The sequence below is a fragment of the Acinonyx jubatus genome, chromosome A1 (assembly GCF_027475565.1).
Source record: "Acinonyx jubatus isolate Ajub_Pintada_27869175 chromosome A1, VMU_Ajub_asm_v1.0, whole genome shotgun sequence".
Taxonomy (NCBI): Eukaryota; Metazoa; Chordata; class Mammalia; order Carnivora; family Felidae; genus Acinonyx; species Acinonyx jubatus.
The window spans coordinates 172,439,263-172,453,065 of NC_069380.1; the positions used below are offsets into that span (position 1 = coordinate 172,439,263).

The following is a 13,803-nucleotide window of genomic DNA, read 5'->3' on the forward strand; positions in this document are numbered from 1 at the left end:
CACCCTCATCTTCCACTGCTTCCTCCCACGGATCGTACATGGGGCTGCACCTCTGTGCCTTTCATATTCTACCTGGAAAGACGATCTCACTCGCCTCTAGGGCCAAGCTCCTATTCATACTTCAATGCCCACTCTTCAAGTGTCCTGCCTTATTTGAAGCCTTCATGGATTTTCCCAAGGCCATTTTCTGCATGTTCACAGCATCACAGTATGTAGCTCCTTTCAGTGTCAAACACATTTTTCAGCAATTTACATACGTTTCTGATATCTCCACTAGACTGCGAGCTCCTTGAGGGCAGAGAAGAGTCTGGCTCATCTCTGCTTCTCTAGCATTTAGGGTGGAGCCTGGCAGAGAGATAGGCGCTTAGTGAGTTGACACATGTGTTTTTGTTTTTGTTTTTTTAATGTTTGTTTGTTTATTTTGAGAGAGAGACACACAGACAGGGGTGAACGGGGGAGGGACGGAGAGAGCAAGGGAGACACAGAATCCGAAGCAGGCTCCAGGCTCGGAGCTGTCAGCACAGAGCCCAACGAGGGGCTCGAACTCACGAATCAGGAGATGATGACCCGAACTGAAGTCTGCTGCTTAACCAAATCTTTGTACATATCCGCAGTTTCAGCTTCTTTACGGAGACCATCTGCTGTTGCGTAATAAAAACAAAACAACAAACAAGTTTTTTGTGATTTAAAAATTAAAGCGGTGGGCACACTCACATCCTTCGGATGGTTTTGTCCTGTAGGAGGTAAAAGCATTTTGCAGGCAAAGCCTTGATTTGATTTGATATTTATTAGGGAGGCTGAAAATAGAACACTGGTGAGGCCAGGTAGCTGCTCTTAACCTCGTTTTAGGAACAAGTGTCCTGAGAGACACAGGGAGTCTGGATTTTGTCCGTGTTTAGCCAGTGGGACGTCAGACCTGAGGCTATTTCATTGCCAGCTTGCCCGCCCAACACAGCAAGGAAAATTACAGAGAAGACAAGATGTGGCTTTCAGGTTAATCAGCTCTCTGAGAAAATTGGACACAAGAGATCTATATTCAATTCCCCCCTCCCTTCCCCACTATTGGAAGAGCTTGTCATCGGTCATCACACTGTCCTATCTCATCTGCCCAGGGCATCAAGGGAATGAGGACAGGTGACTAAAGCATATTCTGGTTAAAATACTTTCAGGGGAACTGAGTGCCTGGCTCAGAGAGGGAAAGGCATTTTTTTCCCCTCTCTGGAAATAAGAATTCTTTTGGGGGATGATGAAAATATATATCTTCTATATTTTTAAAATTACATGAATGGAATTCCAGTACCTATATTCTATGACCTGCTTTAGTGCTTCTTCCGTGTTGATGCAAGTAGCTATAATTCATTTTCACAGCTGTATACTATTCCAGTGTGCGTACAAACCATAATTTATTAATCTATTTCATTTTTGTAGGACTTTTATTTTTTTACAGTTTTCACTATTACACAAAATTCTATTTTGAACTGATACACATGTAAGAATTTGCTGAGGGGTGCCCGGGTGACTCGGTCGATCAAGTGTCCGATTTTGGCTCAGGTCATGATCTCACAGTGGGTTCAAGCCCCGCTTCGGGCTCTGTGCTTACAGCTCGGGGCCTGGAGGCTGCTTCAGATTCTGTGTCTCCCTTTCTTTCTGCCCCTCCTCTGCTCTCTCTCTCTCTCTCTCAAAAATAAATAAACATTAGAAAAAAGAATTTACTGAGAGTACATACCTAGGAATGAAATAAAAATGGTCATAAGGTATATGACTCTTGAAAGTAACTAGAAAACCCTGGGGGCATCTGGATGGCTGAGTCGGTTATGCGCCTGACCTTTGATTTCAGTTCAAGTCATGATCCCAGGGTTGTGGGATCAAGTCCACATGGGGCTCCACACTGAACGCAGAGCCTGCGTAAGATTTTCCCTCCCTCTGCTACTCTCCCCAATCACGGGCTCGCTCTCTGAAATAAAATTAAAAAAAAAAAAAAAAACACCTAGGAAACCACCAATCATTTTCATTAATTAATTTACACTGCCATTAGCCTTCTTCGTTCCTCTCCTTGTAAACTTTGGTATTTCCAGACGTTTTCTTTGTTAAGTTTTTGCCAATGTAGAGGGGGTGTTGGTAATTTGCATTTCCTTTATTACTCTGATTTAGCAGTGTCTCACGTGTTTATGATTCGTGTGTGTTTACTGCTCTGGGAAATAATTTTCAAATCCTTTGCTTATTTATTTATTTATTCATTCATTCACTCATTCATTCATTTATGTGTTTGTGTATTTATTTATTTTCCCGTTGGGTTGTTTGTCATTTCCTTACTGGTCCCTGAGGAGCCATTCTCCATTTTGATGGCGAAGATGACGATCTACGTATCTATCTTTATGCCAGTATAAACTGTCTGACTGTAGCTTAGAGATTTTGCTGATGCTGCTGGTGATGATGCCCGTCATAGAGACTCTGGCGAGATGGTGGTCACATCCATCTGTTTAAATCTGTTCAGCTACGTCTCAGCTCCGTGACCATGAGCCACCAACTTGATTCCTGTTACGTGAGGCAGTTTCCCTCTATATTGGGTATGATAATGATACTCAACTCACGAGGATGCTCTGTAGTATAAATAAAACGATGTATTGTAAAGAGCCTGATAAATACAAATCATTTAACACATGGTAAATAACAGTAATGATACGAACCCCACCCACCCCACCAGGGGAACCTTCCCCCTGGAATAGCGAGTAGACCACACAGTCCTGCACACAGCCACTCTGGGAGCAGCTAACGATGCTTGTGTTAACTCCATTCTGTGTCTTTTCGAACCAGTCTCTTCCCAGTTCCACTTGTGAAACTGGAGAAGTTGCAGATACCTCTTTATGGGATATACGTTCTTCTGGATGACGTTAGATGGTCAGAACTGGCATAGTGACTCATGAGGATGTGAGCGATGTCGTATTTCCTGCTGTTTCCCCAGAAACTAGAACCGATCTGGACACCTAGAAAGGGCTCACCAAATGTTTCTTGAATGAATGGATGACAGAACAATTTAAATCAGCAATGCCCAAATTTCCCATCACCAAAAACATCCCCAAGGAGGGACTTCCTTTGTGGAAATGCTCGATGTTTGAGAATAGCATCCCTATCATCCAGCTTGTGTAAGAAAGAAGGAAAGGAAAGAACTTAATTCCCAGTTTTAGAATAATGTTGCACTCTGCCATTGGATATTCTGGTAGGTGGAGATAGCCCTGCCATCAAATCTCAGCCTCCAGCAAAGCCCTGACTCCCTCTCTGGTCGGCACAACCTGGTTTCAGACACTGCACTATTTCCTTTGGTCTCTTGTAAACCATAAAGATTGCCTGAGGCTCCTCTTTACATTCTGGGGAATGGTTGGAGTGTTCTGAGTTTGGGACTCAGTATAATTTACATAATGAAATCTTACAAACGTTTACCCACCGAACATTTTGATTATTATTAATGATTTCTCAGTGTGAGCCAATAAAGAGCATTTTCATGTCACCTGGAGGCAAGGCCAAGGTCACTTTCAGTTATCAGTCATGCGTTGCGCACTGTTCCGTCGACTACCTGATAGGAAATCAGAAAAGGTCATAAAATCACTAGTATGTTCCCGGTGCAGGGAGGAGGGATGGGCCAGTCCTTTAAAGTCCGGGGCAATCTAACACTAGGGATGGTCCAGTCCATTCAGAGGAGGTGGGGGGAAGGCTCAGAGACTAGCGATGGACCTGTCCAATCAGACGATGGGGGAATCAAACACCCTGAGGAATGCTCAGTCCCTTCAGAGGCTGGGAGCTTGTGACATTGTGATTTATAGTATATACTTGGTCTTCATCCTTCCTTCTCCACAGAGCCCCTGAAGCTCTTGGGTTCTCCTAATTGCTGAGAGCTACAAAGGTGTCTTTTGTTGTGTTAATGAGCATCTTTTGGGCAAAAGCTAAGCAGGGAGCAGGTTGCCAGGGGGGATCAGAGAATCTTCTGTTCCTTTCCCCTGGCCTCCTGGGAAGGGAGAGGGTCTAGAAGTTGAATCAGTCGCCAATGGCCAACGATTCAATCAACCATGTTGAAGGGGAATAGAACTTGCTACCCCAAAAAAATGTTTCTTGACATAGGAATATTTTAGACTTGATTATTATTATTATTTTTTTTAGTAACAGACTGCTTTATTTCTTCTTAAGTTTGTTTGTTTATTTATTTATTTATTTATGTATTTATTTATTTTGAGAGAAAGAGAGAGCGAGAGCATGGGGGAGGTACAGAGAGAGGGGGAGAGAGAGAATCCCAAGCTCCCCATGCTGTTAGTGCAGAGACCAACCTGGGGTTTGATACTAGAAACTGAGATCATGACTTGAGCCAAAATCAAGACTCAGACACTTTACTGACTGAGCCACCCAGGTGCACCTAGGCTGATTATTTTTAAGAATTAGTTGGCGAGGGTGGGTGCTGCCTGGGTGGCTCAGTTGGTTAAGCATCCGACTCTGGGTTTCTGCTTAGGTCATGATCTCAGGGTCTGGGATGGGAGTTCAAGTCCTGCATCGGGTTCTGTGCACTGACAGCACAAAACCTGCTTGGGATTCTCTCTCTTCTTCTCTCTGCCTCTCTCTCTCTCTCTCTTTTTCTCTCTCTCTCAAAATAAATAAATAAGCTTAAAAAAAAAAAAAAGAAATAGCAGCGGGAGAAGAGCTTTGGAAACCGAAAAGAAGTTGTGCTTCCATAAAAGACATTTGCATTTAAAAGACAAATCTCTATTTGTAAGGGTGACTTCCTTTTTTTGTACTGGAAGGGAAGCGTGACTCTAAATCTCTGGGAACTCTTATTTAGTGGAGAAGGCCAGGATTCAAGTCTGCATAACAACCTTACCCTTGTTTACGGTGCTTTTCCTGGTAACCTCCCATAACTGGCTTCCCCTCTCTCCCCAAACATTTTATTTTCGCTTCATCTGGAGCTGTTATTTAAAGTGGTGGCTTGGGCCATTTCTGGGAGTGACTCAGCTTTCCTGGGTCTCTCCCATGCCTGTGGGAGGTTTACATGTGATTATGCTTCCGTTTGTTTTTCTCTTATTAATCTGTCTTTTCTTACGGGGAGGGCGGGGAGTCTCATCCACGAACCTAAAAGGGTTGAGGAAAAATTGTTTTTCCTCCCCCGCGATGCGTATGTGATGAAGTCTCTTAAAAAACCCCAAAGGATGGGGTCCAGGGAGCTTCTGGGTTGGCGAACACGTGGAGATGCCAGGGGGGTAGGTGGCACGTTTGAAGAGGGCCTAGAAGCTCCACCCCCTTCCCCATGACTTGTCCTCTGAATGTCTTCCTTCTGGATGTTCCTTTTATATGTAATAAACCTTTTATAACAAACTGGTAACCTAGTAAATAGAACACCCTTCTGGGTTTTGCCAACCTCTCTCGCACATCAAACCCGACGAGGGTGTTGTGGGAACCTCCCACCTACAGCCAGTAAGTCAGAAGCACGGGTGGCAACTTGGGCTGGATGGCTGAGTCTGAAGTGTGTGTGTGGCACGGGGGCGGGGCGGGACAGCCTTGCGGGGCTGAGCCCTTCACTTGTGGAACCTGACGCTCTCTCCAGGTAGCTAGGGTTGGAATCGAGCTGAATCGCACAACACCCAGGTGGTGCTGGAGAACTGTTGGATGTGTGGGGACACTCCCACACATCAGGATTGGATACCAGAAGGTTTAGGCCTCAACTATTTTGAAGGCTGCACAATTTCTAGGAATTTCCCCAAGAGATAAATACATACTTATTACTATCTTTAGCTATAGTGCATCTTCCAAGAAATAATTTAGCTCTTTGATAGTGGGGAAGTATCACTTAACAGCAGTCCCCATTACCTTAACCGACTCTTCTGGAACATTAAAAAACGTGGTAATGAGGAAACAGCGGTTACTTGAAAAAGTGCATAGGATACAACGTAAAATGAAAATATCCGAGGGCAAATATCAAAATTAAGGCAGCTGGCTACCCATTCCCAAAGACTAACCTGGCTTTGATCTCTGTGCAGTCATGGCTGAGTGACCCAAGGGCAGAATCCCACGTTGAGCTGTCCAATCAGATTAGATCATGCTGGAATTTGAATGTTGGTAGGAGGTCTTTGGAGACGGAAGAGGAGATTAAGCTACATCTGGTTTAGGCCCCTACGTAGAGTTCCCTGATTCTGGGTGAGGGATTGTGAGGATCTCTGGAGGGTCCTCATGTCTGGCCCTTCCTAGATCCTGGTGGACCAGCTCTTCCTTTGCAACCAGAGGCCTTCCAGATCCCCAGGGGGCATGGAAGGGACCATTTACGGAGTGCCCACTGTATGCGGGCAATTCGCCTTCTTTATCTAATCAACCCTGACCAAGACCTCCAGGATGGGTCTTACCATTCTCCCATTCAATTGGCGAGAAAACAGAAGCTCACAGATGACAGAAAGCTACCGCAAAGTCCTTCCACTGGCAAGTGAAGGGATTTAAACACCGGTTTCTAAGTCTGCGCTTTCCCTACTCACACTCAGACCAGATACAAAACTGGAGGATTACAATGACGCAAACAAGGAAAGAAACACATGCAGATGGGGAGGAAAAAGCCAGAAAGAAATAGACTAAAATGGTAGCAGATCTCACACTAGTGCCAGGACCGGGAACTTTTTCCTTCTCTTGGGAGTTTTCCTAATTTTCTGTAATGTACAATGAGGGTAAAATGAGACCACAGTCAGCTTCCAGGAATATGTGGGGACTGGGGGGCTCCCCTGGGCATCCATGAGGGTCCCTGCACCTCCTGCTCTGTATTTGCAGACTTTCCCCTGCTCGCTTTCCATGAATCACTTCACTCCAGAGGCAAAGAGACTTCTGTCTTCAAAAGGCACAGTGATATAGTCACAAATCATAGCTGCTCCGAATGATCGGCATTTTCATCCCTCGTATTCACTGTCGCTCAAATCAAACAGCTCAGTGAATCATTAAGCAAGTCAGTATAATAGAAGTTCTATCTGTTTAAAAACCCACCTCTCTCCCACGTGCCTCCCAAGTTAGTTCTGCCTGTGTTGATTGATCATGATGGAAATACTTCTCTCCCCCTATTATTATGCCGTCGAGTGTGTTGATAAAGACTTAGGAGCTCAATTCCTCTCCTGGTTAGAATGAAGGAGCTAGCATTTAACGAGCACCTGCTTAATGCCCTGAGTTAAGAGCTTTCAATGCGGTATTTCATTCATAACCAGGCTGGGGGAGAGGTGTGGGCACTGCCAATCTCCAGGCAGGGAGACTGAGGGCATGGGGCAGGCAGTGTGGCCCAGTGGCCTCACTCTTAGCCCCGACATCAGCTAGACAAGGTCTTGACCACCAGCTCTGCCCCAGTGACTCAAGCAGATGGCTCGACTTCCCACAGCCCCGGGTGCCTCTGTGAAGCAGGGAAGCATAACGATTTACAATGATATTTCTTTAATGTCATTAGCACAGTGACATTTAAAGTGCTCTTTTCAGGGACGCCTGGGTGGCTCAGTCAGTTAAGCGTCCAGTTCCTGATTTTGGCTCAGGTCATGATCTCACGGTTCATGACTTCCAGCCCCACGTTGGCTCTGCGCTGACAGTGCAGAGGCTGCTTGGGATTTTCTCTCTCTCTAGCTCTCTCTGCTCCTCCCCTGCTCTCTCTCAAAAAATAAATAACTAAACAAACAAATATATATATATATATGTATATGTATATATGTATATATATATATATGTATACGTATATATATGTAGTGCTCTTTTCATAGGACTAGTACACCTCCCAATAGATTTATTTCTAGAGATTTGAGGTTTCTTTTTGATTGTGAACTGGATCCTTCCCCCCCCCCCACACTGTGTTCTTCATTGGCTATTGATCGTCATTGATTTATGTTAGGTCTCTGCAGTGTCATGTGTAAGCTGTCTGAGGGGAGACATTTTACTATTTACTATTTCACATATTACTATTTCACATTTTACTATTTTACTATTTCACATTTACATTTCACATTTACTATGTCCCAAATTCTTAGAAAAGTGCCTGGCAGACAGTAAGTATTCATTAAATATTTATTAAGTGGGTGGGTCTGGCAAACTTACTGAATTCTCTTTTTGATCCTTATGGGTTTTTTTAGTTGCTTCTCTTGAACTGTTAATAGACGGCAATTTGTCTGCAACTCGTGATGGCGCCTTCCTTTCCACTATTAATACTTTTTATGCGACCCAGGATTGATCCAGGCGGACATCTCTGTTGTATTCAGTAGGAACGCTTCTACTGTTTCAATATTAACCATGATGTTCGGGGGGTTTCTGTTCGGTGCCTTTTATCAGACCGTGCAAACGTCATTCCATTCCAGCTTTCCTGAGGTTTGTTTTATTTTTTATTTTTTTTTAATTTTTTAAAATCAGGAACGCGTGTAGGATTTCACTCCCCGTGTTTCTGGCATCTATAAAGATGATCGTCTGTTTTTTCCCTTTTAATTTGTTGATGTCATCTCATTAGCTATTAAAAGTGACAAGTATCTAGACTAGATTAGATACATGGGGAAGTGCAGATGGAATAATGTTTTCTTACAAGGCACATGAAATAGTACGCACAAGGCTGGCAGCCGTGTAAACACATTATTGTTCCTCTAGGAGAGGGGGTGGGCTCTCCGTCTGCCTGCCTCTGTTGCCACACCTTCCCGGGGCCTCTCCCTGACTGGGAGAGGTTGCTAATCTGCTTAGTTAGAGCGCGAGACATTTCCTGGGTCATGTTTACTAGGGGGCAGAGTGAGGGTGCATGAAGGGTCCCTCCAGCCCTGCTCCCTCTCGGTGGCCCTGGGTTCTGCTCCGTGGGGCTGGGGCAGTGAGCACAGTTCACCGGCCCTTGGTTGTCCAGCACCTCTCTCTTCCATTTGTCTCTTCCAGCCGACTGCAGAGTCCTGGAGCTAGAACTGAGCCCCAGCACCGCAGTTAACCTCTGTCCTCTGCGACTTCCTTCATGTGGCTTCAGGGGATGGTAAGAGCCAAGGTTAGGAGTCTCGCTGCAACCCGACTTTTTCAGAGGGCCTTTCTCAGCCATCAGGAAACCCCTGTACCTATGAATGTGTCCTTATTTGTTAAATGTAATTAGTTAAGGATCTCCAGGTGAAATCATCCTAGACAATGGGTCCTAAATCCAGTAACTGGTGTCCTTATAAGAAGAGAAGAGACAGGGGGAAGGCCGTGTGATGATGGAGGCAGAGGTTGGGGTGATGTAGCTACAAGCCAAGGAACACCGGGGCCTGCTGGTTGCCCCCAGAAGCTGGGAAAGGCAAGAGGTAATTCTGTCCTACAGCCTTCAGGGGCTCCTGAAGGGGACCCACTGACACCTTGATCTCAGACTTCCAGCTCCAGAAATGTAAGACAACACATTTCTGTTGTTCAAGCCATCCGGTTTGTGGCGCTTTGTTCCAACATCCCTAGGAAATGAATACAGGTATATCAGTTTGAATGTGTAGTTTGTAGCACATTCAATCAAGACCTTGCAATCAAGACCTAAATAACCGCATTTAAAAACTTCAAAGCAGAACAACAACAAACAAATGGAAAAAACACATAACGTTGTTATTTACTAGTAAGGAATTTCTGGAAACTGCTTTTCAATGTCTAGCTACTGGGATCTGGTTACATAATACACCAACTGATTGAAATCTATTCTACCGCTATTACAAAGGATAATTATTAAAACTGACATTATGAAAAATAAAATATTTATTACAATGCTAAAGGACTAATAAATGGTAGAAGTTTCTATTTGGGATATGTATCATCATGTCTGTATACGTACAAAGATTAGAAGAAAATACAGAGAAATCAAAATGATTCATATAGTGGTACAGTGAAATTGTGTGTGATGTTAAAATTTTTTCCAACACTTATAATATATTTTCATAACAATTTTAATCAAAATTCCATGAATCTTTTCTAAGGAGTATGAAAGAATTACAGAACCATTGTGCAGTAAGACAAAATATGTCCAGAAACATGCAAAGGGTTGTATGTCACTAATCTACAAGGTGTCAGGGGAAAAATCCCCTTTGTCACACCTCCGAGGCATCACCCCTCCGAGGTTGGTGAGAGCAGAGTGAGTAACTGGATTTATGCATTTATTCCCATATTCTTCCTGGGCGTTGAGCAAAGCACATCCGGGCAGGGGCTGAGTGAGAAATGCTCCTTATCTCCTGGGTCTTGTAGAAGGGTTATTGGATAACGAGTTGTCCCTTAGGGAAGCAGAGAGCAGGCTCTAAAGTGGTCTTGGAGGGGGGATTTATCTGGACCACGGAAGGGTGGTTCATTTGGCTGGTTCTAATGGTGAGGACACGTAAAAGGTGAGTTGGGGAAGGTTTAAGAGAAAAAAAAAAAACCACTTAACAATTTTACCCCAAGGCTCTGAAATCCAAGGTTAGCCCATAAACACATACTTTAATATACTTTGAACATTTGAAATGAAAAGATAATTGTTCTCTTACAATAGTCTCAAACTTAGTCTTTTATACACACACACACACACACACACACACACAGAAATCATTTATACTCACTCCTCCACACCTTTCAACTATTTCGAATCAAAAAGGTTTTACTGTACTTGTAATTCGATAATCTCTCTCTAATGCATGTTCTCTCTAAAAGGACATAAAAACTGGGGGAATCCATATTCTTTTTTCTGGCTTCGCTTCCAAATGTCTTTAAGAATTCTAGTTGGTTTTGAATTGATCTCCTTAAAAACTTTACCGAGCACCTATTAGGTGCAAGGAATAAATCCTGGACATGCGCAAAAGTTGAGTGGAGGAAGCAATGGATATGACGCGGACTCTCGTCTTGGCCAATTCGGAACACAATAAGATGTAAGGCAGAGGTGAGGCCTTAGGAGGGATGGAGAATGACCTCACGAGTCTATAGAGAAGGCCATGGCTCCTGGGATTAAGCCTAACTGGAGGTGTCAGGAAGGCTACTTGACCTGATGGAAAAGGCCTCCCTAGGCAGAGGGAGCAGCGTGAACGAAGACACAAGAGTCTCTGAATGTCTGGTTGGAATCAACAGGGGCAGACACCGTTTGCTTCATCTCTGTGTTCCAACACCTCACGTCGTAGCTGGCACAGGGCAGGAGTTCACCTGGACAGGAGCCATGTTCTTTTCCTCTGGGTTACCCCCAGGCCTACTCAGTTTGACATCAGATTACCACTCCACAGTGCTCGGCCACAGTTAGTCTAGAGTCGGGGCCTCAAAATCCGTTGTCAACAGAGCCAAAAAGGTGATGAAAGTGAGCGAGGCCAGACTAGTAGAAGACATTAAAGAAAGGTGGGGACTGGGGCCAACCGAGGAATGGCACCATGTGGGAATGTGGGCTCAGTGTGGCCGGGTCTTCCAACTTTTCAAGAGAAGTAACAAAACAAAACAAAACAAAACAAACAAACAAACAAAACCCTCTAGATTTGTATGTGAAATTTTCAGAATTTTGAAATGTCCAAGGACCAAACAGAACACGTCCAACCACCAGACTCTACCCATGGCCCAGCAGTATGCGACCCAGGAGCCGAGTGCAGAGTTGGAATTAGAGGGAAATAAGGCTGGACTGGTAACTTGGGGCTACATTTGAAAGTGCCTGGAATGTCGCCCTGTGGAGTTTTGGTTCTAGGGGCGGTCGGGAGCCCCTCAGCGTGTTTCAACAGGGAAGTGACAGAGCAGAGCTGTCGGTGGACTGGACGAAATGGATGGAGGGAAGGGAGAAACCGGATGGAGGAGAGAGAGAAACCGGAAGTGCCCGAGCTAGCGCTAACACAGGCTGGCTGCTGGCAAGTGACGGCGTGGTGGCACGAATAGGAGAGACATGGAGGAGGTAGAATGGAGAGAGGACTCCTGAGCAACAGAGAGAGAAAGGGAGAGAGAGGGAGGAGGCTGTAAGGTTGACCTTGTAGCCTGGGTAACAGCGTGAATGGGAACACCATTTACAGGAAGGTAGGGTGGCCAGCCCCATAGCTGCCTTTGCCACCGCCTCTCCAACACGCCCTCTTACCCCCTGCACACATTCCACAGGGTCCGTGCAGTAGCTGAGACGCCTGCTTCCTCCTAACCTGTCTCTCCTTCACTTCCTCTTAGAACATTTGCTGCTTTTTTGAAAAAAAAACTTACTTATTTTTGAAGGAGAGAGAGCATGAGCACGAGCGGGGGAGACACAGAGAGGGAGGGGGAGAGAGAGAATCCCAAGCAGGCTCAGCACAGAGCCCGATGCGGGGCTCGAACTCAGGTGCCCTGAAGGCATGAGCTGAGCGGAAGTCAAGAGCTGGACACTTAACCGATTGAACCCCCGGGGGGCTCCAGAGCGTTTGCTATTTTTAATGCCTCCCCTCCCCCACTCCGGAAGCTTCTCCCTCCTTCCCCCCCCCCCCCACTCTCCCCCTTTCAGGCTCCATTTCCTTTCCCGTGTTGTCACTTCAACCAGCTCCTCTCCGCCAGGTGCCCCTCCTACGGGCAGCCCGCCACCTACACTTTTCCCAAAATGAGGCTTTTAAAGCTAATTATCTAGGTTTTTTTTTTTTTTTTTTTTTTTTTCTGATCCAGCACAGAAGCCGTGCACTTTAAGTGAGACCAGGTGACTTTCGCCTATTTTTAGTGGCTGCAATTTGTAGGCGATGGCTTCTATTGTCGCAGCAGTACCCGGGGACGGGAGCTCAACTCCAGAGCCCCAATGCCTGAGGATTTGTAAAATCTGCAGTTAATTAGTTAGTTAATGGTGGGGTTAGCCTGGCGATAAAATCCTATCCGTGGCGAGTTGGAAGCCTGTCCTTCTGGCTCCGCCTGGTAAGGATAAGACGCAGTTGGGAACAGGAATGCAGACAGGCAGGGAGGAGAAAGGGAGAGAAGGAACACACTGCGAGTTAATCTGCATCCAGCTCGTCACATCCGCCCTGGTGCCCATAGCCATGGTGTTGTTTCCTCTCAGCTCACCCTGTGCCCCGTTCTCAGCTCTCCAGACGAACACCTGGGGCCCCGGTGTCCCCCTGCTCTTAGAAGGAGTCAGGGAACGAAAGAAGGTGACAAGTGACTTCTTGAGTCTCTTGTAGATTCTTCTCCCAAACCAGGTTCGTGTCCTTATCTCCGGGACCCAGTCTCTGAAAAGGGGACTTGTGGCGGTGGTGACATGTTCCCTGGGAGAATAGAAGCTCCTTCACATTAGGGAGCATACATCAGATTCATCCCCTTGGCTAACTGTATTGCTTTCTCTCTCTTTCTCCTGGACTCCGGGTTGCCATCGCAGGGGTGAGGACCGAGGGTGGGCAATGCCGGGGGGCAGAAGTAACTTCCCTGTGAAGCCAAAGAAGCTTGAGCAGTGACGTGCCAAGGGTGGGGTGGTGGGAGCTCTCTGCCTTGGGCCCAGGTATCAAAGAGATACACTGTCTGCAGAGAATTTGAAACTGACCCTGCACTGGGCTTTGCTGACCCAGAATCGGAAAAGAACCAGAACAGGAGAGAGCGCAATTTACAAGTTCCCCACTCTTCAGACTGAAGAACACGTTTCCATCCTCAGAGTAATGGCTTGCTAGAGCACTCAACAGGAGAAGGGCCAAGGGGGTGGGGGTTGCAGTAATGTCGTCTCTCATTCTAAGTAAATACTCACTTTCGTGCCTCATTTTGTATTTGTAACTGTCTAGATTTTTCTAGAAGCTCCCACGCAACTTGGAAGAGGTTCCACACACCGCTCCTGGTTGCGTGCATTTGATCTGTACGCTATCTTCAGGGTTTTTTGTTTGTTTGGTTGGTTTTTGATCTCGGGATGTTGTCAGTACTTTCTATGTGCAA

The 13,803-nt window shown here is 45.6% G+C and overlaps 1 long non-coding RNA gene across 1 annotated transcript; it reads right to left on the reverse strand.

Annotated features, from left to right (window-relative positions):
* Nucleotides 1-2,242: 2,242 nt before the first annotated feature.
* Nucleotides 2,243-3,663, reverse strand: LOC113603325 (uncharacterized). The gene is made up of 3 exons (XR_003424910.2): nucleotides 3,507-3,663; nucleotides 2,859-3,008; nucleotides 2,243-2,600 (listed from the first exon to the last, which is right to left on the reverse strand). It is a non-coding gene; the product is annotated as an uncharacterized LOC113603325 (long non-coding RNA).
* Between the last annotated feature and the right edge of the window lie 10,140 nt (nucleotides 3,664-13,803).